The 22,509-nt window shown below is 35.8% G+C and overlaps 1 protein-coding gene across 28 annotated transcripts in view; it reads right to left on the bottom strand.

Annotated features, from left to right (window-relative positions):
* ANK2 (ankyrin 2) overlaps nucleotides 1–22,509 on the bottom strand; it is a 698,346-nt gene that overhangs the window by 358,115 nt on the left and 317,722 nt on the right. The gene's annotated exons all lie outside the window — the stretch shown is intronic.

Below are 22,509 nucleotides of genomic sequence, written 5' to 3'. Positions count from 1 at the left end.
TCTCCAGGGCAGAAGCATATGGTTCCGCTCCAATAATGGTGGCCCCAGGAAGAAGACAGACACTGAACTCAGTAGAAGGGCTGCAGGTAAACAGGCAGAGATCAGGTTCTGAACAATCAGCAAAAATAATCACAGAACACTCTTGGCTCAGACTGACCCCACAGTAACTTTATTGAAGCATAACCTGCCTTTAAGGATTCATTCCAGGGATCTGGATGTGCTTACAGACTAGAGTGATTTTCAGACACAGGAGAGATAGTGTATATTCTGTAATCTGTGAGTTAGCGATGGTACTGAACTTCTGAATATACACAAATAATGAGTCATAACTTTATTAATCATCCCACCCAAAAACTATCAAAATAGTTTATTCACACACCATAGAGGGGTTCACATATGCAAGATAAGCAAGTCAAAAGGAGACAATCACTTACTTTCCAAGATACCAACGACAATGAAGAGGATGTATCACCATCCAACTTCAGGCATGCACAGGTATTCCCCATATCCAGCACGCCAACTTCACTGAAACAGATGGATTCCTCCACTCTCACCCCAGCCCTTCTTCCTTTGTGTCCAACCTCCCGGAAAAGCAGCATACCTCTGGATCTCCCAGTTTCTCACCTCTAATCCCTTTAACCTTCTCCAGTCTGGCTTTCATCCCAACTACTGAAAAAAGCCACCCTTTCCAAGATTTCCAATAACCTCCTCTAAGCCAAATCAAATTGCGTCTTCCCTATGCTAATCATTTTTTATTTTTTTCCTTCAAAAGGCCAGTCAGCAGAGTTGACTATTATGAATAACTCCCTTCTCCTTGATTACTCATCGTCCTGCACTCCCAGACACGATCCCATTCTCTCCAGCTACTTCAATCTGTTTTCTTTGCATGCTACTAAATCTTTTCTATGTTCCACAGTTCAGCATTTGAGCCTTTTCTTATAAATAGTTGTCCTCAGAACTACCAATGCTCCCTGTCCACTGAAAATACCTCTATAGGTCAAAATTTCCTACAAAAATTCAATCCAATGAAAGTTTTGATGTGATAAAAATATCTGATGATCAGTTGTTGATCTCCAGTTAAAATGCTTTGTTGATACAGTTGAAGAGGAAAGAGTAGACACAGTTTCTGTTATCAAGGAATTTAAAATCATAGTTCTCTGGCACAGAAAGGATCTTCAGGACATATATCACAGCAATCTGTGGGCCGGATATGGCTTCATTGTGTTTTGTTCAGTCCACATGGTTGGGGTTTGGGTTTTGTTAGAATTCACATTTAGAAGTCAGGAGATCTCATATAAAAATCTTCTTACTTCTTCTGAAAACTCAAATCTGTCAATATTGTGCTCCCATTCCTACATGACAACAACAGATAGAGCTAAGTTGCAGTGGTCCTCTTTAAACAGGGCATTTGCTTTCCACATAGCGGGTCCCAAGTGTCCGTGGCCACGTATTATGGCATTTGTGTTGTTTCCTTATAGTAAAGAGGGAAAATAAATGTACCATATACACTTTGTCTATTGAATGCCAAAGTGCAAAATGACCAAGAAACCAAGCAATTGTTGGGCCCAACAAGTTTCATTTATTTACTTAACCTGCTGTTTCTGTTTTACATTTTATAAACTAGAAAATTAAAATGCCCATGAAAGTGAAATAATCTACATAAGTTCAACTTTATATCATTGCCTACTTCTTAAAGTGACATAGCTATCAGGTATACCAACCATTCCTTCACATTAGTTATACCACCCATACCTCTACATCTCTCAAAAGCTGCTTTTTCACAAAACAATTTCTGTTCTCAGAGTGAGACCCTCTTCCCCTCCACCCTCAGATCTCCTTAGCAATTTAAATTTATAAATTTCACAGAGAAAAAGAGAGAGGTACTCATTAGCCATTCACAAGAAGCCAAGAAACATAATGTACAAAGCTAATTACAACTGCATATGGAGAGAGTTGCATTCATTTTGAAGGAATGAAGGCATGATTGAAGAGAAGTCTTAAAAAGTGTCAAGAGATTGATTTTTAGCAAGGTTTTGAATAGAAGAAACATTATGTGCCAGGAATTTGGAGTTTATCCATAAGACACAAAGAGAAACGTACATTTGTTTGGACAAAGTAAAAAATACTAGTGGAGATGGGCCTACCATGAAATAAATGTGTGTGGAGGGAGTAACAGAAAAGAAATGGAATATGGGGACACCCAGGCAGATTCCCCAAATCCACATATACAACCTTTCTTCCTCTGTCACAATTTTTACATCACAGTATGTGCATTGTGCGGGGTGAGGGGCATCATGTATGAAGGTAGCCACTTTGTACATGTTACCTTGTTAAAAACGAAAGAGCAGCAACATGTTTAGAGTGGTGTCTATAGATAAAACATTGCTGTTATGTTTAAGGAAAATTGGGGCAAGGGGGCAGAAAAGGTCAATATGACTAGTTAGAAGACTATTAAGGAGAACTTGTATATGAATTATGGATGTAAGAATTAGAAAAAGAAGATGATCATGTTCAGAATTTTAGCTTTTTTACAATTATAGTAGAAAAGAAAACTCCAAGAGTAATGAATCAATGGTATGCTACAAAAAGAGAGGTACCAAAAATACCACGAAATATTATATTAAAAAATTCACACGAATGGGTAGTTATAATATGTAAAGACAGACTTCTTTTTATTTATCTAAAAGAAAATTTTTGATGGAAAAGATAAATATTTAAATAAAACATTCTACTTTTCATCACTATCACAGGACCTGAAATTTTGTGACTAACAAATGCATAGAACCAATAACCTAAATCGTGCTATCTTCTAGCCTCAAATAATTCATATACGGCATTCATTGTATGCTCTTTGTAAGTGGGAAGTAGAAGTGTATTTAAATTTGCATAATGCCATTAGAGTCTTTAAGGAACAAGTTATACAGTCATTACAAAGACACAAGGGAATGATTTGTCCTTAAGTACTTTGCAATTGTCCTGCTAGCCACAGACCATGTGACTATTGCTTAGTTACAAAACTTCTGGCAGGTACAGTTTGTTATAAGGAGTATTCCCTTGAGAGTCCTAGATTAAAAAACAAAATAGTGTTTCATGTGTTTATTTTTGTAGATCAAGGAAAATTTTTGTATCCTTTAAAAATTTTTGTCTCTCTCAGTCAAATTGAGAAACTAAGTAACTAGAGAGAGAAAAATTTTAATGAGGAAAAATAAATCTAATATCCTAAATTTCAATAACAGGCTATCTCACCTGTGTCTATCTGAGAGAGTGTCTAGTATACTAGTAATCTTTAAGAGCAAAATATTAACATATTTTATTCCTTATTAAACCCTGCCTCTGTGATGGAGGAGCATACTCTTTTGGTAAATATATAATTTCATGCTGTTAACAAACTAAGGAATTTATCTATATTCTTTTTTGGATTTTATTCTCTTTCTTGGTCTCTTTAAGCCTAATATGAGCCCATGTACTGTGCTAATGAACTAGAATATGTGTAACATTACTATAGTGGAAGCTTTAAATTGAAGTCTACTTTTCACACAAAACAAATTTTGTAAGCCCTAGGAAGAAAGGGACTTTATCTGTTTCCTTCACTGCTGCCTTTCAAAATTATCTTCTCATAGTATAGAGGGGTCCCCAATAAGAATGTGTTCTGCAATATGTTCCCCCGATCTGTGCACGTCTTCTACAGAAAGGGTTTTAAATACATATGATTAAATCAAAAAAATTATCTTCTCATGAAGAAAATTCATTGATTATCTCTCAATTATTTATGAAGCATCCACTAAGTGTCAGGAACTGATGTAGGTGCTGTAGATGTTGCAACGAACAAAACAAAGACCCTGCTGTCATAGAGCCTATGGTGTAGTGCATGAACATGAAGACAGAAAACCACGATTAAATAAATGAAGAAGAAATGCTGCCGGTGGAGATACAGGCAACATATGATAAGCAGAGGTGGTGCTATCTTATGGCAGAGGTGGTGCTAGCTTAGATGTTGTGGTCAGACAAAATACCTCTGAGAAATGATATTTCTTCAGGGACCTGAAAGGAATCAGAGAGTCAGCCACAAGCATATCTATATAGAGCATTCCAGGCAGAGTAGACCTCTCTGCACCAAGGACCCAAGGGTAGAGCATGCATGATGGGCATGAGAAAGACGGAGGAGGCCAAGGGAATGGACTGGAGGGTGGGAGGTGGAGACAGATGGGGCTGAGGTAGCTGGGGCTGCCCATGCAGGGACAGAATCTTGCTGGGTTAGATCATTGGTGGGGAGTTTGTGAAATGAAATGAGGGCTTAATGTCTAAGTACAGAAAAAATAATGTGAAATGTAAGATGTGATCTGATTTCACTATAATCTTTAGCCTGTAATTATGAACTGGCTCACTTCTCTTTTCCCTCTCATTCATACTCAACCTATTTTTGAAATATTTTATTCTATTTTATTTTACTTTATTTTAAGTTCCAGGATACATGTGCAGGACATGTAGGTTTGTTAAATTCGTAAACGTGTGCCCTGGTAGTTGGCTGCACCTGTCAACCCATCACCTAGGTATTAGGTCCCACATGCATTAGCTATTTATCCTGATCACACTCAACCTATTTTTGACTATTAGACACTCCACAGAGTTATGTATGTTCAATTTAAAAAAAAAAAATCCAAACATTAAATATTTTTGTAAAACTTCAATAATTGAGACATCTCCCCTTTTGCTGTAACTTCATTGTATTGATTACGCTAACCTCTTGAAATTCAACAGCATTGCTCCCATCAAGATGATAAAACACAATGATGGGAATTTGGCTAATTTTTCAAGTCTCATCATTGCACCATCCAGTCAGTGAAAAGTGATATGAAGTCTTTGCTAAAAATAGTCCATGATTCTTATGACACCAAATCTGCTGGCTTAAATTCTTCAAGGTAAGTGAATTAGAATGTCAGCAAGATTAATAGAATAGGTAGCAATTATAGTTTTACTTTCTAAATTTCCCTATTATGGTAAGCTCTAAATGAATGAACTATACCCTAAAATTCCATGTACACTTAGTGTCTAGTGGCAGGCAATGATCAAGTGCTTACAGGATGTGACTAAGATGCTAGACTCACCAAGAACGAGGCATTGGATAAATCTCTAAACCATTCTAAGTCACTGTGAAAGGTGAAGGGTTTGAACTAGAGCCCTGTCCAGCTGGAAAATGCAATTATCCTGGAATTAAGTATCAAATATGATGTAGATAAGTAATGTCCAATTTCAGGAAGGGAAACTTGAATTGATTTTAGTAGAAATAATGCTTTTCCTCTTAGTTTCCAATCTGGTAAAGGATGCGTTTCATAAAAGATGGGAGTTGTGTTGCTGAATTTGCTAAGAAATACTAGTCTCGACATTTATTTGTATTATGAAATACATATGTCCAGCAACACTAATTGAACAAACTGATAATTTGCCCTATTTTCCCTTCCCAGGTAGGGTCTCTCTCTCTCTCTGTGTAGAAGCAAACTTGCTAGACCCCTAATCACCAAAGAATCCCCAAATTTTTATGTCAAAGTTTACATATTAATATAAAATTACCCAAATGGAGGAAACATTTAAAGGCTCTGAAGGTTTAAAAAAGAGGGAAATGGACGATGAAGAAAGCCATCCTAGGACTGCCAGCTTCAAAGTGGGAAGCTGAAGGTTATGCTGTTTAAGCATTACTTTCGTTATTGTTAATATTTTAAAACATAGTTAATTCTTAAAACAATTTCATCTCTGTCTTCTTTCCATTTAAATTCCAAGCTCCTCGAAAGCTGTGGCTCAGATTACTTAATGTATATTTATATGTAACGTGAATTAACTAACAAACACATAGAGAAGTACAGAGGTTTTCATAAATACGTAATAAAGTATCTCATTCGATGAATCATAAATACTTGCATATATTTCAGAAAGTTATCTCCTTACAAAGACAGTGTCGGGGCTCAGAACACGACACCCCAAAATAAGGCTCCTTGGCATGTGTGTGTGTGTGTGTGTGTGTGTATGCACATAATATATACTTACACATACACATACATGCATACATACATATATATATATATGGAAAATTCTTACTTAAAGCCATATTGTCTTGAAACAAGAGTGAAAAGTGAGAGACTACATTAGGTCCATCAACGGAATAAGTGGTCAGTCATTTTGGCAAACTTGGTCTCAGCTTGATCATTAGAGACCCATGAAGCTGTTAAAAACAACTCACACTAACGACCTAGCTGAATAATGGGAATATGCAAGGGAGAAGAAATGTTATGCTCCAAGAGTACAGAGCACTCTGAATTCTCTGTGGATAAAAGCTTCTTTTCATTGGAATTCAAGAGAGAGAAAAAAAAGCCCTTCCCTCTCTGTGCTTTTGAAGGGTTTACATCACTGCTTCTCACATTCCAGTAATTTAGCAGAAACAGCTGTTCTGCTGTCCCAGGAAAGAAGCCATGAACCGCATTCCAAAGAATATGCTCCATGCTGTTATTATTTATTAATTAATGCTATAGCTCCTGCCTCATAACAAATGAATATCTGTGAAAAAGTCTAAAAAGAAAGAAAAATCATTTATTTTCTCTGTTTCCTGAACACAAAGCAATACCCTGATTTTATATCCTTATCCTCTAAATGGACTACTACACTATGCTATTTTTCTAATACATTCATTAAGCTCTTTTCTTGTTTTGGTAGTTTGTTTTTTTTTTTTTTTTTTTTTTTTTTTGTTTTTTTTTTTTTTGAGACAGAGTCTCACTCTGTCGCCCAGGCTGGAATGCAGTGGCATGATCTTGGCTTGCTACAACCTCCGCCTCCTGGGTTCAAGTGATTCTTCTGCCTCAGCCTCCTGAGTAGTTGGAATTACAGGTGCACACCACCATGCCCAGCTATTTTGTATTTTTAGTAGAGACGGGGTTTCACCATGTTGGCCAGGCTGGTCTCGAACTCCTGACCTCAAGAGATCCACCCACCTCAGCCTCTCAAAGTGCTGAGATTACAGGCGTGAGCCAGCGCAGCCGGCCATTTTGGTAGATTTTGATCAGAAAAAAAAAATTATCATTAAGACTGCCTCAGGCTGGGCACCATAGCTCACGTCTATAAACCCAACACTTGAGGAGGCAAAGCGGGGAGATAGCTTGAGCCCAGGAGTTAGAGATCAGCCTGCACAACACAGCGAGACCGTGTCTCTACAAAAAATAAAAATAAAAAATAAATTAGCTGGGGGCAGTAGCCTTTGCCTGTACTCCTAGCTACTAGAAAGGCTGAGGTGGAAAAATGGCTTGAGACCAGGAGTTCAAGCCTGCAGTGAGCTGTGATTGCACCACTATATACTCTAGCCTTGGGCAACAGAGAAAGACCCCATACCGAAAAAAGAAACAAACAAACAACAACAAATTACTTCATAAGTAAAAGTACAGAATCTTCTTTGACTCTCAAAAATATTTACATTAAAAAATAGTGAAAATTAGAAATATTTTGCATATAGGTTTTTAAAATGATAAGCATTTAACAAAATTTCTGCACAGCTGCTGTCAATCATGAAAAGCCTAACCAGTTACCCAGGACTTCCAAATCATAGCAAGACCAATGTATCTTTCACATAATAAACAATACCCAATCTTTGAAGTTTGCCCCTTATCTATACAGTTGCACTATGTTTGTTAGATAATAGGTAATCCCTTCCTAGCCTAGGTTTAAAAAAAAAAAATGTAAACATATTCAGATTATTTAGAAATACATAAAATATTCTTCTGGATCTTTATAAAAAATAATTTGACCTCTTCAGATTTTAAATGAGTGATCTAACTCATCTAGCAAACAGAAAAATGGGAGCTTTTTCCCTAAAACATAATAAAGTTTCAAAACCAGATTCTGGGAAGTACTGAAATTTTGTTGATTACCATTATAATTTTCTCATGTACAGATGGTATCTTTAATGGCTCAAAATGATTGTTAATCTGTGTTCATAAATCAATTAGCTCTTAATTTTTAAAAGATTGAATCCATTCTTTCAAAAATATCTAAAAACTAATACAAACCAAGAAAAATAGTTGTATTTACTTATTAGTCAAAAACAAATACAATTTTTTCTGGAATATTTTGTGTGTGTTTTATTATACCTGATTTATTTCTGTCCATATGATCAAAGGCTATCCAAAAGCAAATAACGACATTTAACTGAAAGTATCTTGCTTAGAAGAACTGACTTGTATATGCCTAGGGCAAACTTTAAGTATAAAAAAAGTTATGCTCACAATTCCATTTACAAGTGTGGTCAGAAAACATGCTCTGTGTTTCTATTTCATCCTATGTGTAGTGACAGAGAATTGGTAAGAACTTTTAATTAAATATTATTGAGAAATATAAAATATGTTAATGGGATATTTTAAAATGTTAAAAACCACTGGCAGTAGATTATTAACTAGCATCTTTATACATATAACCTGAACATACCTGTATCTTTACATGTAAGTATGTACATACCCCTTTTATTGCGACCTTAAATAAAAGCATTAAAATCTTATCATAAATGCTCAAAAAAGGAAGCTGCATAGTTGTTCTCCTCAAATGGTTAATTTGGGGAGGGATCCAATATTTGAGGAGATTCAGCTTCACCTTAGAATTATGTGTCAAATTAGATAAAAAGCATATTAGATGATCACAGAGGATGATAGAATTAACACAAGAAATTGATATTGTCGCAAGAATCAGCAACTTTTCAGAAGCAGCAAGTCAAGTCTGTTTATTCATATCTCAAGGAATTAAAAGTGAAAGAATGACACCACCTGCAAATTAGCCTTTCAAGAAGATCTGAAGGATGTTGTCACATCCCTTGGCTGAAGCATGATCAAGAACAACCTAGAGAAACACTGCCCATGCTCAGGTTCCTGTCCCTCTGCAGGATGATAGGAGGAGAAACCATGCAGGTGCTAGAATTGGTATATTCTTTAGAGTTTTACTTTTGGTTGATCCTGGCTATACCCTGAAAAGTCATCTCACATACCATATTTGGCAAAAGTGCAAATGGATGCTAACCTTAAGTCTAAACTCTAGATTTCTGAACCAGCAAGCTGTCAAATAGTAAAGAAAATTTAATTTATCTTCCATTTACATAGGCTTTTCTCCCAAGAGAGTATGACCAACTCCTATGACATTGATTCTTTACGCAATGGTTCCTTTGAGATTTTGCTACCAAAGTAAAATCATGCATTTTATTTGTAAGCTGGTGTTTTGATTGATGGTCAAAGACTAATATCTCTCAAAATATGGCCCTTACTCCATGATAGACTTAATTTCAAATTTTCTCCAAGTCACAACCACTAGCTTTGTCAAATGACTTCCTGTCAAGTTGCCTGTGTTTTATATCATTAATTTCAGCCAGTTGCCTCAGGCTACTGAACAGTGGTTTGTCAGTTTAAACACACAGACATCAAGACTGACTGACAACTAAAGCTCTTTAAAAATCTAATGCACTAAACATTTCCTCTTGTTATTTTTCAAGGGAAGTGTAATCAAAAATTGTGATGAATTCCCATTGCTTTCACACATATTACTTTGAACTTTCTTTTTTGTATCTCATTAAGTCCACAAAAGGAGTTCTTCAGCAGTCTTTTGCTCTTACACCCACCACATCCAATTATTCAGAAAATGAATGTTTTCAATATCAGAGGATCAAGTATGATGGGTTATTTGACACTAAAATAAAGGTAAGGAGAAAAAGCTTTTCAGAGTAATTGGTATGAATTCCATTGCATCACATACCATTGGGCTCAGAGTGCCTATTTAATAGAAACTTCCATAAGAATCTTATGTTGCAGCTGAAGTTCTACCTTCACTCGCCAAGTTTTTCTAATCCATTTTCAAGTGCACTTAAAACAATTGGCACATCAAAAATCTATACAAAATTCTGCATGTGAATGATAGATGCAAATCCAAGGTTTGGATGGAACCCAAATAATATGGGTTTCCAAAAGATTTATAGTTGCAGCATACTTCACAAAGGGACAGTCAGTTGACTAAATTATAGAGTCTGCAGAAAATGTATGGTAGTTCTAATTTCTGCAATGTTGGTTTAGCTTTTCCTATTTATGACAGACCAAAGTAGAGGCTTCAGTCTTGCAGAACTTCTTCTTCAAACAACAAATATCAAAGACATGCATGGAGCACTCTGGGCTTCATCTTTTTTTTTTTTTAATTAAAAAAAATTCTGTAGAGCTTATATCATCAACCATAATGTTCACAAAATAGATAAGTGGCCGAGTCAGAGTATCTACACACACAAGACATTTCTTGAAAGTGAAACATGTTCTTGGGAAAATTAAGCTATATAATGGACTCAAGGAATATAAAATAATTTTCATATGTAACTCAATAAAACACAAAGATGAACAAACCCTTGCATAGAAAATACAGCAACATACATTAGAGGTCAAAGATTAGCTACAAAGCTTCTTGAAATACCTTTAAATTAAATTAAGAACTGTCTATTCACTGTAGGTGTTCATAACATTTTTGCATGTGGTATACCACATTTCTAAGTGTATATTGCATAAAAATGAAGTGAAGGGGATAGTAGATGATAGTGGTTAATTCACCTTCACCTGCTGGAGAAGGGATTTAGGCCAGGGTATGGAGAAGTGACGCCTCAAGCACTCCAAGTTGATGGGAGGTAGGGCAGTCAAGGATCACCTATTCTCCTCAGCCTCAGCCTCAGAGGGCAGGGGGTAACGGCAGCAGCAAAGTGGCTTCTTCACATCTTCTTGTCCTCAGTAGCTCTTTAGAGCCTTTCCAGTAGAATGTGTCTCTACAAACCAGAATCAAGCTTCCTTTCTGCACCCCTGCCATGGATTCATTTCCCTATTGCCTATTTTCATTCCTTTGTGTCCTGAAGGTAGCTCTTTAAAAAAGGACAAAACTTATGTTGGGGGAGATGGGTTAACACTCTTGTCACAAGAAGTGGAGGGAGGTATTACACAATTAGCTAATGTCTTCATCAGCTTTTTAGCCCTATGCAAGGCTGAGGTTGCAGTTCAGTGAAGAATGTGAGACCTAGAGAAGAGCATCCCTGGAGCAGAGAAGAGATGGCAGGAGGGCTCAGAGTGGAAAGGATAGTTGCCAAAAATATGTGATGATTTTGCATTATACCAAAACTGTCTTGCATCAGTATTTGGCACATAGGCACAAACTGCCAAGCAGAAACTTGGCGGGTAAAGAACCTATAAGAGTTTGTGCCTCCAGAGTACTGAAAGTGTACACAAATGATTCTATGGGCCACATATTAGATGAGGTATATACCTCTCTAAGGCCTTTTCAGTCGCTGCCTATTTTCCCCCAGTGACAGGAAACTTGCCCTCTACTAGGAAATTTGAAAAAAAAAAAAAAAAAAAAAAACAGCAGGTCAGGTGCAGTGGCTCATGTCTGTAATCCCAACACTTTGGGAGGCCAAAGTGGGAGCATGGCTTGAACCCAGGAATTTGAGGTTGCAGTAGGCTATGAACAAGCCACTGCACTCCAGCCTGAGCAACAGAGTGAGACTTTATCTCAAGAAAAAAAATTTTTTTGAAAAAAAAATAAAAAGCCATATGAGAATTTTCTCTGATGAGTCTCTCAAATGGTTTTACATCTTTCTTTCTGAAAAAGTTTGTGTATGTTTTGCCAATATTGCCTTTTAATGACCACATTATTATCTCCTTCATTAATCATTTTCTGGTCTCCCCAAATGTGCTATTTGTTATTCATCAAACCTTGAGCAAAGCCTCTTAAATTTATGCTGAATTTTCTTCAACCCTCCAGAAAATAAATGAGCAAAAATTCATGTAAATAGAAAACATGATGAGACAAAATGTACCACAATTGAGAATTCAAAATCTATAAGGTTTTTAATACTACTTTTAAATTACTTTGTGAAATGGCACCATATGTAACAATAATCATTAGACCACAAAGTTTGCATGGAAAATGGAACATGCTTCAATGTCATCCTACAACCCATATATTTTTCATTATTCATTAAGTTGAATTAAGCACAGTAAGCAAAAAGGAAAACTAATACTAATATTTTGAATGGCCTCATGAACATATTAAATCATAACACTTAGTTCAACAATTGAAGATTCAGTAGGCAGGGCACAGAGAGTTGCAAGGTAGATGTTCTTAAAGTTTGGACATATGGTCAGGAAAGCAAGACCCTTTGAAATGTCAACTAATCATACTATTTAAAAATTGTCATATTATTTATTTAGGGTGCTAAGTCTATTCTCATCCTTAATCACAACCTTGAAGATTAGGTATTATTATATCTTCTCACAGATAGGAGAAAATGAAGACTTACAAAAGGTTAGGGATTTGCCCAAAGTTAGACACTATTATGTGCCAGGGTTATTTCTAACAACATCTTTAAACCTCCTCTGTAAACAATAGATAAAAAGCTATATGATCCACATCTATACAGACAATGTCTCCCAAATCCAATATGATGAGATTATTGGCTCCTATATATTAAGAACACTATATGACTGATACAGTACTAAATGCTTTATATATACTTTCTCACTATCTTTACAGTAACTTGGAGAAAGATGGAGTTTGAGAAAGATAGTGCACCCCTAGATACGCTGACCAAAAAAAAAAAAAAGATTCTGGGCCAGCAAAGCTGTGGATGAAATCATAGGCCGTGAATACATCCAACTTACCCTAAACAAACCAACCAGTATCCTTCAGAATAAAGCACAGTGGTTTTAAGAGCTGGCTCTGTAGGTAGATCCAGGTTTGAATTTTGGCTCTGAGACTTACTAGACATGGTAGTCATGCAAACTTGGGCAAGTTTTTCAACCTCTCTCTGCCTCAGTGTCCTAACCTGTAGAATGGGAATAATAGAATCCTCCTAGGGTTATCGCAAGTCATAGAACCTTGATACGGTTATCATAAAGCTTAAGTGAGTTAATAGCCAAACTCTTATAACAGTGCCTAGTCCATACTTAATTATCCAAACATGTTGGCTTATCTTTTAGACTATGAGCAGCTTGATCTTTATTGATTACCCAGCCATCCTAGGGAATCTTCAGATTTTCTGTTTTATTTTTCATTTCCATTTTATTTTTCATTTCATTTTGGGGTCTCCATAAAATAACATGCAACAGACAGGGAATGCTACTTATAGTCCACGCCTGATGCAAACCCATATCCAGCCAACCTAAAACCAACTCTCTGGGCTCTAGTGCTCAACCTGTTAAAAATATGTAGTTATTTTAATTCCTTAAATTGAATCAAATTCCATATACAAGATTGGAATGAAACAGTTGCACAACCTTTTTTCCCTCACTCAAAAGTTTAGGGCCTAAAACCAGAAAAAAAAAATGCTGATTTTAAGTTCCACTAAGATGGTGACTTGTGAAATCCTTAAACTAAATATTTTAAATACTTTTGGAATAGGACAAAGCAGATATTTAGTAAACACAGAGGCTTTTGACTTTAAGACTAACTCCTGACCATTTCAACGTTTTGAGTGTATGTTTGAGGGGAAAAAATAATGTTCGAAACCACAATAGACCAAACACAAAGACAGTTTTAAAACAGTTTAAAAATATAATGTAAAGTTACCTTTAAGAAAAGCCACTGCCAAGGAAACACATATATGTTCTACGTCTCTTTATTTAGCAACTATAGATATACGTAATGTTTGCAACAAGATGTTAAAAGTAGTTAACTCTGGGAGATTTTTAACTATCTGTTTTGTGCTTTCTAAATTGCCTACATTTTAGATAAGTATGAAATGCTACTATAATTAGAAAAATAGAGCTATTTTCATTTTGGGAAAGACATAAATACCAATAATATATAAACCAAAAATAATAATATAATTTTTGGAGTCCTCAAGTTTCTGCTCTGTGACGGAAATATGAAATTATACTTTTCCTTTTAAAATTATCAATGTGTGATAACCTTGTGAACCCTTGGAAGAGTCAGATGGAAATGATCTTTGACTAGGTAGGGAACTACAGAATCAAAACACCTGGAAAAACAGGCTGCTAAATTACCACCCTGGTTCTGTAGATTACATACTCTGAACTAATCATAAACTAGAGCGCAGTTCATTGGGGCTATCAATTCCTTTCCAAAGCATGGGATTCCTGCCTTATGCTAGCTAGGATCACTTTAAAATACCACTGAGATAAACAATGTCTTTCACTTATGAATTCCAACTGATTGCAGGGAAACTTTAAAGTCCTAGCAACACTGTTGCTATAGCAATGCAACCTGATTAGATATTCTTAGCAACCAGCCACAACTCACGCCCACAGAGCCCCTTCACTTATTCTAAGAAGAATAATGTTGACATTCCAATTTCTAAAATATACAGATCTCAGTGATAGGCATCTATGGATGAGAGGCCTGTGAGATCCAATGGAATAGCATGCTCATGAACGACGCACCCAGGTCTTGAATATGTGATATATGTATTCAATAAACACATATAAAAGTAGGTTCTGTATGGCTAGAAATTAAAGAAGGATTTCATTTGACTATTGGAATACAGGTAAATAATGGCAGAATCCTTGAATTTCATATTGTTATAGCTAAAGTTTTACACACTTCTCAAACTGCATATTTTTTCTGCTAAATTAACAGATATAGTGATAAAATTATACATTTGCCACAAACAGCAATGATTTGACATTTTGACTCTAAAGCTTTGATAAAAACTGGTATCTCACTTGAAACACCGCAGGCACTAGCCATAGAAAGGGTATGCTTAATTAAGAGGGTATACAACAGACATGTGGCCTTGATATCACAAATGCTTAAACCAGAGTTGATATGAGAAACTGATGGAGTTTCTTCTCTGAAAGGAAAGATCTATCGCATTCTCAACAGGATAAGCTGTGAAGACTAGATTCTGGAGTTATTCCCAGGCAGATTTTAATCAGGAAGGTCAGATGCATGACCAAATCAATGAGGGCACAGAAAAGGCGATTACAGCTCAGAAATCTGTCAACAAGGCCCATGGTTCGGTAATTAAATAAAGGATGCTTTTCTATAACTCCAGGTCCTGAATCATTCTGTTTTGATAGGGAATAAAAACCAATTACCTTCTCCTCCTTCCCCTGAATGGCTGCATTTTCGTGGTATATAATCCAATCTCTATATACATGCAGTTTCTGTTATAAATGGAGGATCAAGTGGAAAGGCATTACAGTGAAAAACAACCAGGACCAAAGAATATGTTGTTGTTGTTGCTTTTAAACATGATGAAATTTGAGCCTCAGACATGGTATTATGAGAATAATAACCCTCAACCCAGCTACAGAATTAGGAAACCTTTCTGAAAGGACTCTTATTTTTTAAATATAAAATAAAATTTCTACATAAGAAATATGCATAAAATTGTTTGCACAACCCTTACATAACAATTGAATGTGAAGGGTGGCATAGTCCACCCCAAAATAGGCCACTTTGGCATAAAGAATTATTTTGAGCTAAAGGCACTTAAAAAAACAGCAAGTGCAAGAAGGATCCTCTGACCTCCCCATTTTTGTTCCTAAAAGCAGGAGATAAAATATCCATATGTAAGATGTCCTCTCTATACCAGAAGGAAAATTACATCCTTGTCACCAGAGACAGGGAGTCAAGACCCAGAAAAATCTTGACAAACCAACCTTGTTAAACTATCCCTTATCTTCTAGTTACTTTTTCATGATTAACGACTCTAGGCCAAGCTCTTTTGTCTTGTCACATTTTCACAATCCACTACTCTCTGTCCAATTCTGTATATAAGCATTCAACTCTAACTGCTTTTTTGGGTCTTCATTTCCTTCGGAGAGCTCCCATGTCACATAAAAGTCACACTAAATACATTTGTATGCTTTTCTCCTGTTAATCTGCCTCAAGTCAGTTTAATTCTCAGGCCCAAAGAAGTCTAAGAGATAAAATTTAACCTCCCCTACAAATATATCCTAAGAAAATGATCACTAGTGTCCACAAATATATGGCTAGAAAAACGTTTATCCCAGCTTAAACATTTTATCTCACCTGAATAACCTAAATGGAAACAGTATAGATGTATAAAAATGTGACATTAGCTAAATTGATTATGCTGTTTTGTATTATGAAATACAGCTCCACCATCCCCTTACTATGATCTTGAAGTCCAAAACATGCAGAAAATCAAAAGTTTATATATAACTTATTTAGCAGCAAAACTTTTTCTGACCAGGACTCATTTGACACCAAAACCTAATCTGAAGTGAGGCTAGGCATAGTCATTTTCTCACACGGTGTGATTATTCTTGTTTCACTAGAGGTATATTAATGTGTTTGATTACAGATTGCTGCCCCGCTGCCCAGACACTGCTGAAAATGTTACCTAATATATGTACTTAACCATATTATGTTTCAAAGGTTCAAAAAATTCTAAGCTATCTATTACCACAAGAGTTTTATATGAAGAATTGTGACATTTATATCTAGTGGGAAAGAAGGCAGGTTAAAAACTGTGTACACCTGGCATTCTCTACCTAAAATACTCTGTTTGGGTATGGATTTATAAACCTCCTGAATTGGTTCCCATCTACCATGTCTAAAGAGGACTCCTCTTTAGGCTCTCCATCACACCAGGCTATTCATTTCCTTCCTAGCACTTATCACAACCATTGATGGTCTCATTTGTTTCTTTATTTGCATACCTAATGACTGTTTTCCCCAACTAGGATGTAAGTTCTCAGAGGGCAGGGACCTTAACTGTCTTGTTCACTTCAGTGTTCCCAGCATCTAGTGCAATGTCAGGTACATAGTCTACACTCAGTATATATTTGTTGAATAAATAAATGGATGAATAAGTAAACAAATGAGGTTTTTAAAATATATATACATTAAAATATTTTTAATCCAGTATTACATTTTGATAGGACTAGAGGTAACTCTTTTTTCATTTGGGCTTATCTCTATGTTTGAAATGTTCTATGACAGAAATGTACTGGTTTTGTAGTAGAGAGAACAATTTTTAAGTGGATAGTGATTAAATTGATTGACATCACATGAAACACTTCTTTCAGGGTACTTATATTTACAAAATTATACAATCTTACTGATATCAAGAATTTCTTCAAATAAGAATCACACAATACAGTTCCCTCAAAAAGAGAAACCAGGCAAAATAAAAGCAAAAGGTAAAAGCCCCAGAAGTGGTTTCACATTTTCTTCAATTTTTTTCACCCTTTGCCATGTGAGGATTATTCTCTTATTTGCTAATTTCTGTCTAATTCCCAAACCAAAGTGCTGGCATATTATACCACAAGCACGTGTGTGTGTGTGTGTGTGTGTGTGTGTGTGTGTGTGTGTGTGTGTACTCTCAACAATGGGGCCTTAGGAAACACAGAATCTAAAGCCTTTGGGTTCATTAATGAAGATACGGTGAGAATTAAAAGCACATCCCTACACCATAAAGATAAAACATTTTTAAAATATACAGTTAAGTATTTCCAAACTTGATTTACAACAGCACTGAGTTGCTCTGCATTACTTTACAGAAGACACATACAGTCAAATGTCAAGAAATCCAAATCCTTTCCCAAGCCACTTATCATCAGGAGTGGTCCAACACTGAGCCAGAGAATATGCCCTGTGGGTCCTCTGACCCAGCGAAAGTCTCTAGAATCGTGGGATGTTCATGATCGGGAAATAGAGGATAAACATGTTTTTAAAAGGCAGGTTAGTTACATTTATGAAAAGCCTTCTCAATTTATTTTTCTCTGATTTCCAGACATATTTCAGGGCTCTAAATTTCCCGGTGTTTGCAGGTTTTTTCCATACTCTATTTTGTACTTAATGTATTTTTTCAGATTAACAATTGGACCTATTGCCATAAATTTAAAAGTATTTCAACTAAAAAAGTATGGAGAATGAGAAAACATATAGTGAACACATAAAATTTTAAAACAGTGAATATATATTTAAAACAGTTTTCGAAACTTCAAGGCACTCTGTAGTTTTCAGAATATATTTAAACTACAGAATAGCAAAGATTTACCATCATTTTGAGGAATCTACTTAATACCATATCCATCTCACTTAGTTCTTACTCTGATTTCAATAGCATCCTGAAACAAGCAGTTCAAAAAAACAAAAACCTAAAAAAAAGTGTTCTCCTTTATCTGCATGTTTATAATTGAAAACTTTTGATTCAAGAATGGTGGAAGAACCAGTTCCCAACAGCCTTCCACGTATACTTCTGTGGATACGTGTGTTGTACTGTAACTTAAAACATGCTGTTTAGGACTAATTGAATTCTTTCTCTGAGGCCCCATGAGTGAAGCAGCTGATCAGCAGCTGCAAGATTTTTTGCTTTATCTCCCTGCTTTTGTTTGTTAGCTGTGGTCACTGAGCCCTTTTCTCCAATGAACAGGCTGAGTCTGCGGGACAGCTGGACTGGACTGCTCCTATCCACCACCTAGACATGGAATACAGAATCACAGCCTCATCTGCCTACCATCAGCAAGGATTGTGCTTTTCAGTAACGGAGTGTCTGGGCTGTTAAATAATAAAATATCCCACTAATGATACAGAATGGAAAATGAACATTTTCCCCCTGTGTCCTCCAAATAGTATTTGGATACATTTATGTATTACCTTTCTGCAGAAGAATCATCTCACTTTTTAATTCACATATGACACCACATACCAAAGGCTTATTTTAGGAACTCCAGCTTTGCACCAAACATAAGTTAAACTGAAATTCTTTTATCATTTATCATATGTTAATTTCATGTAAGTAATTTCAAAATTTGAGCCTATTGGCTTATAATCAGGGGTCATAAATATTCTTCCAAATAGGAGAATTAAATTGCCTGTGGAAAACCTCCGGTGTGAACTAAAACTAAAATAACATTTCTATTGGCATGTCAGAATTCTAGGGCTACACTTGCAAAAGCAAACAGATGGTAATCATGTGAGGCTTTTCTTTAACTACAAATGCGAGACTTATGTACAATAAACTCCACTCAACTGCCTTTAAAAGCTAATAAAGTGTAGCACATAAAGCTTTATATAATGTTTACAGTCCTATGCAGTTGGGAAATCCTGAAATTATAACCCTAGTTTATTTCCATTAAAAATGTAATTCAAAAGGAAAAACTCATTCAGTAAAAAAAATGGAAAAGTTTAATAAGTTAATGGTGTAGGTACCATTTTTTCCAGGTAAAACTACTGTAAAATGTAAGAATTAACACACTACAGGATGATGGCTCCAAGGAGAAAAGGGTATGCTGTTGTTGCAGGATTTCAGAGGAGGTGAACTGGAATGCTTGAGTTCGCTAGTTTGGAGTTACACAGTATTCAGAAACAGAACTCTGCAATTTCTGTATATTGCATCTTTTTGCTGCCATATCTCTACCACAATACAATATTGTTTCATACTGAGTTTGCAATCCACTCCAATACTAGTTTTTTTTTTAAGACTAGTCAAGTGCAAGTAATGAGAAGGCTAATACATGTTTTAATTTGTTATGCCTGTGCTTGTATAACATGGCCTTATTTATTCACTTTTATTTGCTTCTGTTTTTAAATCTTAATTGTAGTTTAAGGTACAAATTTCCTTACCATCAATAAATTCTGTATGTATATTCACTGTTTAGCAATCGAAGTCTTAAATTTAATGTGATGTGGTTCTAAGTCATATTTTCTCACATCAAAGTCTTTCAAGAGCTCTTTCTCTTCTGTAAGTAATAGTTTTCTTCTGAGATGGGGAGAATAAAACACTTTCTATGAAGCACGTGAGAAAAAAACATACTCTGATGCCCTTAGAACATCATATTTGGGTATCCTGTAATGGAACTGCTGATTATATACAGTTTCTAAGTGTAGTTGTCAGGCAAGGATAAATCTTTGGGCGCTCTGTGACCAGAACCACGCTTAGCCACCTGCTTCTCCAGGACAGCACAGTGCGTGGCCATATGCGTGAAAACGCCATTCTGAAAAGCTGAAAGCTTACTCTTTTCCCCAGAGGACAAGATGAAGGTCAAAATATTTATACTAACCACTGCACAAAATACTCAAATCGGGCAGCTTCATGTATTACATATTTTATCCATTTTTATTGTAAGTTAAAATAAGTAAATAACATTTGAGCAAAGTATGTACCCAAAAAGAAATAACTGATTTTTTTAAAAAAATATATTGGTGTTTTGGAAAAGCAATGGATAGCATATCGATGATTTAAGACTATTTACTTTCTCAGGCTAAATAAAATGTTAGCTTTTTGGTTTCAAATTAGACGATAAGAAGAGTAACCATTTTCCTTGTTCTAATTTTTCTGCTAATTGTTAACAATTTTTAAAGTATAAAATTTTCAGAGAAATGTGTCTGTCAGGTTCTTAATGGATTCATGACAAAGTCCTACATGTTTGAAACCAAATGTAAGGAGATACATTGCCCCACCACGAGACAGGATGAGGAAAAGGGAAAAGATAACACTAGACCAAAAGATGCTGAAATGAAGATGTTTTTAAGCAAAAGTTTATTTAATTTTTAATTTAAAATTGTATTGATATTTCTAAGTACATTAATCCAGTTACAAATAAATCTGTGAATTAGATAATATGTAAAATTGCTGGATCAAAGAATATGTATATTTGTAACTTCAATAGATATTGCCAAATTGCCCTGTAGAAATCCTGTGCCCATTTATACTCTTATCAACAGTCTATGAGAAAAGATTGTTTCTCCACATTTTCTAACAAAAAATATTACCAAGACTTCTTATGTTTGCTAGTCTGAAGGATAAATAATGAGAGCTCAATGTATTTAAACTTGTTCTACTCGTGAGTGAAGTTGTACCTCCTTTCACATGTTGAAGAGGCACTTACCTTTCCTTTTCCACTATCTTCTCATTTCTTTTACTTATTTTTATTGGCTCATCAGTCTTTGCCTTATTGAAAGTGGGAGCTTTTCCCTCCTTTTATTGATATATAATAATTTACGTATTTATGAGGTAGATGTGTTTATTACATATGTTGAATGTGTAATGATCAAGTCAGGTTGTTTGGGCTATCCATCTTCTCAACTGTTTATCGTTTTTATGTGTTGTATGATTTCAAGTCCTTTCTTCTAGTTACTTTGAAATATACAGAATATTGTTGTGAAGAATAGTCTCCCTGTGTGTTAGTCCATTCTGTGTTGCTATAAAGGAATACCTGAAAATGGTAATTTATAAAGGAAAAAAGATTTGGCTCACAGTTGTTCTGCAGGCTGCACGCGAGGCATGGTGCTGGCATCTGCTTCTGGTGGGGGCCTCAGGAAGCTTACAATCATAGTGGAAAGTGAAGAGGAGCCAGCATGTCATGTAACGAAAGAGGGAGCAAGAGGGAAGACGAGGAGGTGCCAGGCACTTTTAAACAACCAGATCTTGCATGAACTCATAAAGTGAGAACTCACTCATTACTGTGAGGACAGCACCAAGACATTCATGAGAGATCCACCACCAAGACCCAAATGCCTCCCACTAGGCCCACCTCCAACACTGCAGATCACATTTCAATATGCGATTTAGAGGGGACACACATTCAAATCATATTACCCTAGTCTGCTATCAAACATTAAAATGTATTTCTTCTATCTAACTGTATGTTTGTATCCATAACCAATCTCTCTTCATCCTCTCTCCTTGCTACCCACCCCTCACAGTCTCTGGTATCTATTATTCTATTCTCTAGGTCCATGAGAGTGACTGTTTTAGCTCCTAAATATGAGTGAGGACACGTGGTATTTGTCTTTTTATGCCTGACTTATTTCACTTAACCTAATGACCTCCAGTTCTGTCCATGCTGCAGCAAATAGCAAATACTCTTTATGGCTGAGTAGTATTCTATTGAATATATATATATATATATCACATTTTCTTTATCCATTCTTTCTTTGATGGGTACTTAGGTTGATTCCAAATCTTTGCTATTGTGAATAGCGCTGTGATAAATATGCAGTGTGAGTACCCCTTTGATATACTGATTTTTTTTACCTTTGGATACATACCCAATGGTGGAATTGCTGGGTCATAGAGTAGTTCTATTTTTACGTCTTTGAGAAATGTGAGCTTTTTATAAATTAGGTAAATTAGCCCTGTCTATGATACAAGTTGCAAATATTTCTCCCTGATTTCTTATTTCTTAAATTTATTTATGTTGATCTTTGCATGATGCAGAAATTCTTGATTCATATGTAGTTGAATTCATCAGTCTTCTTTCTTATGGCTTATTGTTTTCATGTCTCAGAAAGCATTTACTCACTTCAAGTGTATAAAAAGATTCTCTTATGGCTTATTAAAGTACAGTCATGCGCCACATGATGACATTTCAGTCAATGATGGACCGTATATACGGCAGTGGTCCTAAAGGTTATAAGGGAGCTGAAAAATTCCTACCACCTCGTGATGTCACAGCTGTCCATTATGTCATAGCACAGCACATTACTCATGTGTTTGTGGTGATGCTGATGTAGACAAACCTGCACTGCCAG

The sequence above is a fragment of the Hylobates moloch genome, unplaced genomic scaffold (assembly GCF_009828535.3).
Source record: "Hylobates moloch isolate HMO894 unplaced genomic scaffold, HMol_V3 SCAFFOLD_3, whole genome shotgun sequence".
Classification (NCBI taxonomy): domain Eukaryota; kingdom Metazoa; phylum Chordata; class Mammalia; order Primates; family Hylobatidae; genus Hylobates; species Hylobates moloch.
Note: the sequence above shows the minus strand (reverse complement) of the source record. Positions and strands in the feature narration are given on the sequence as shown.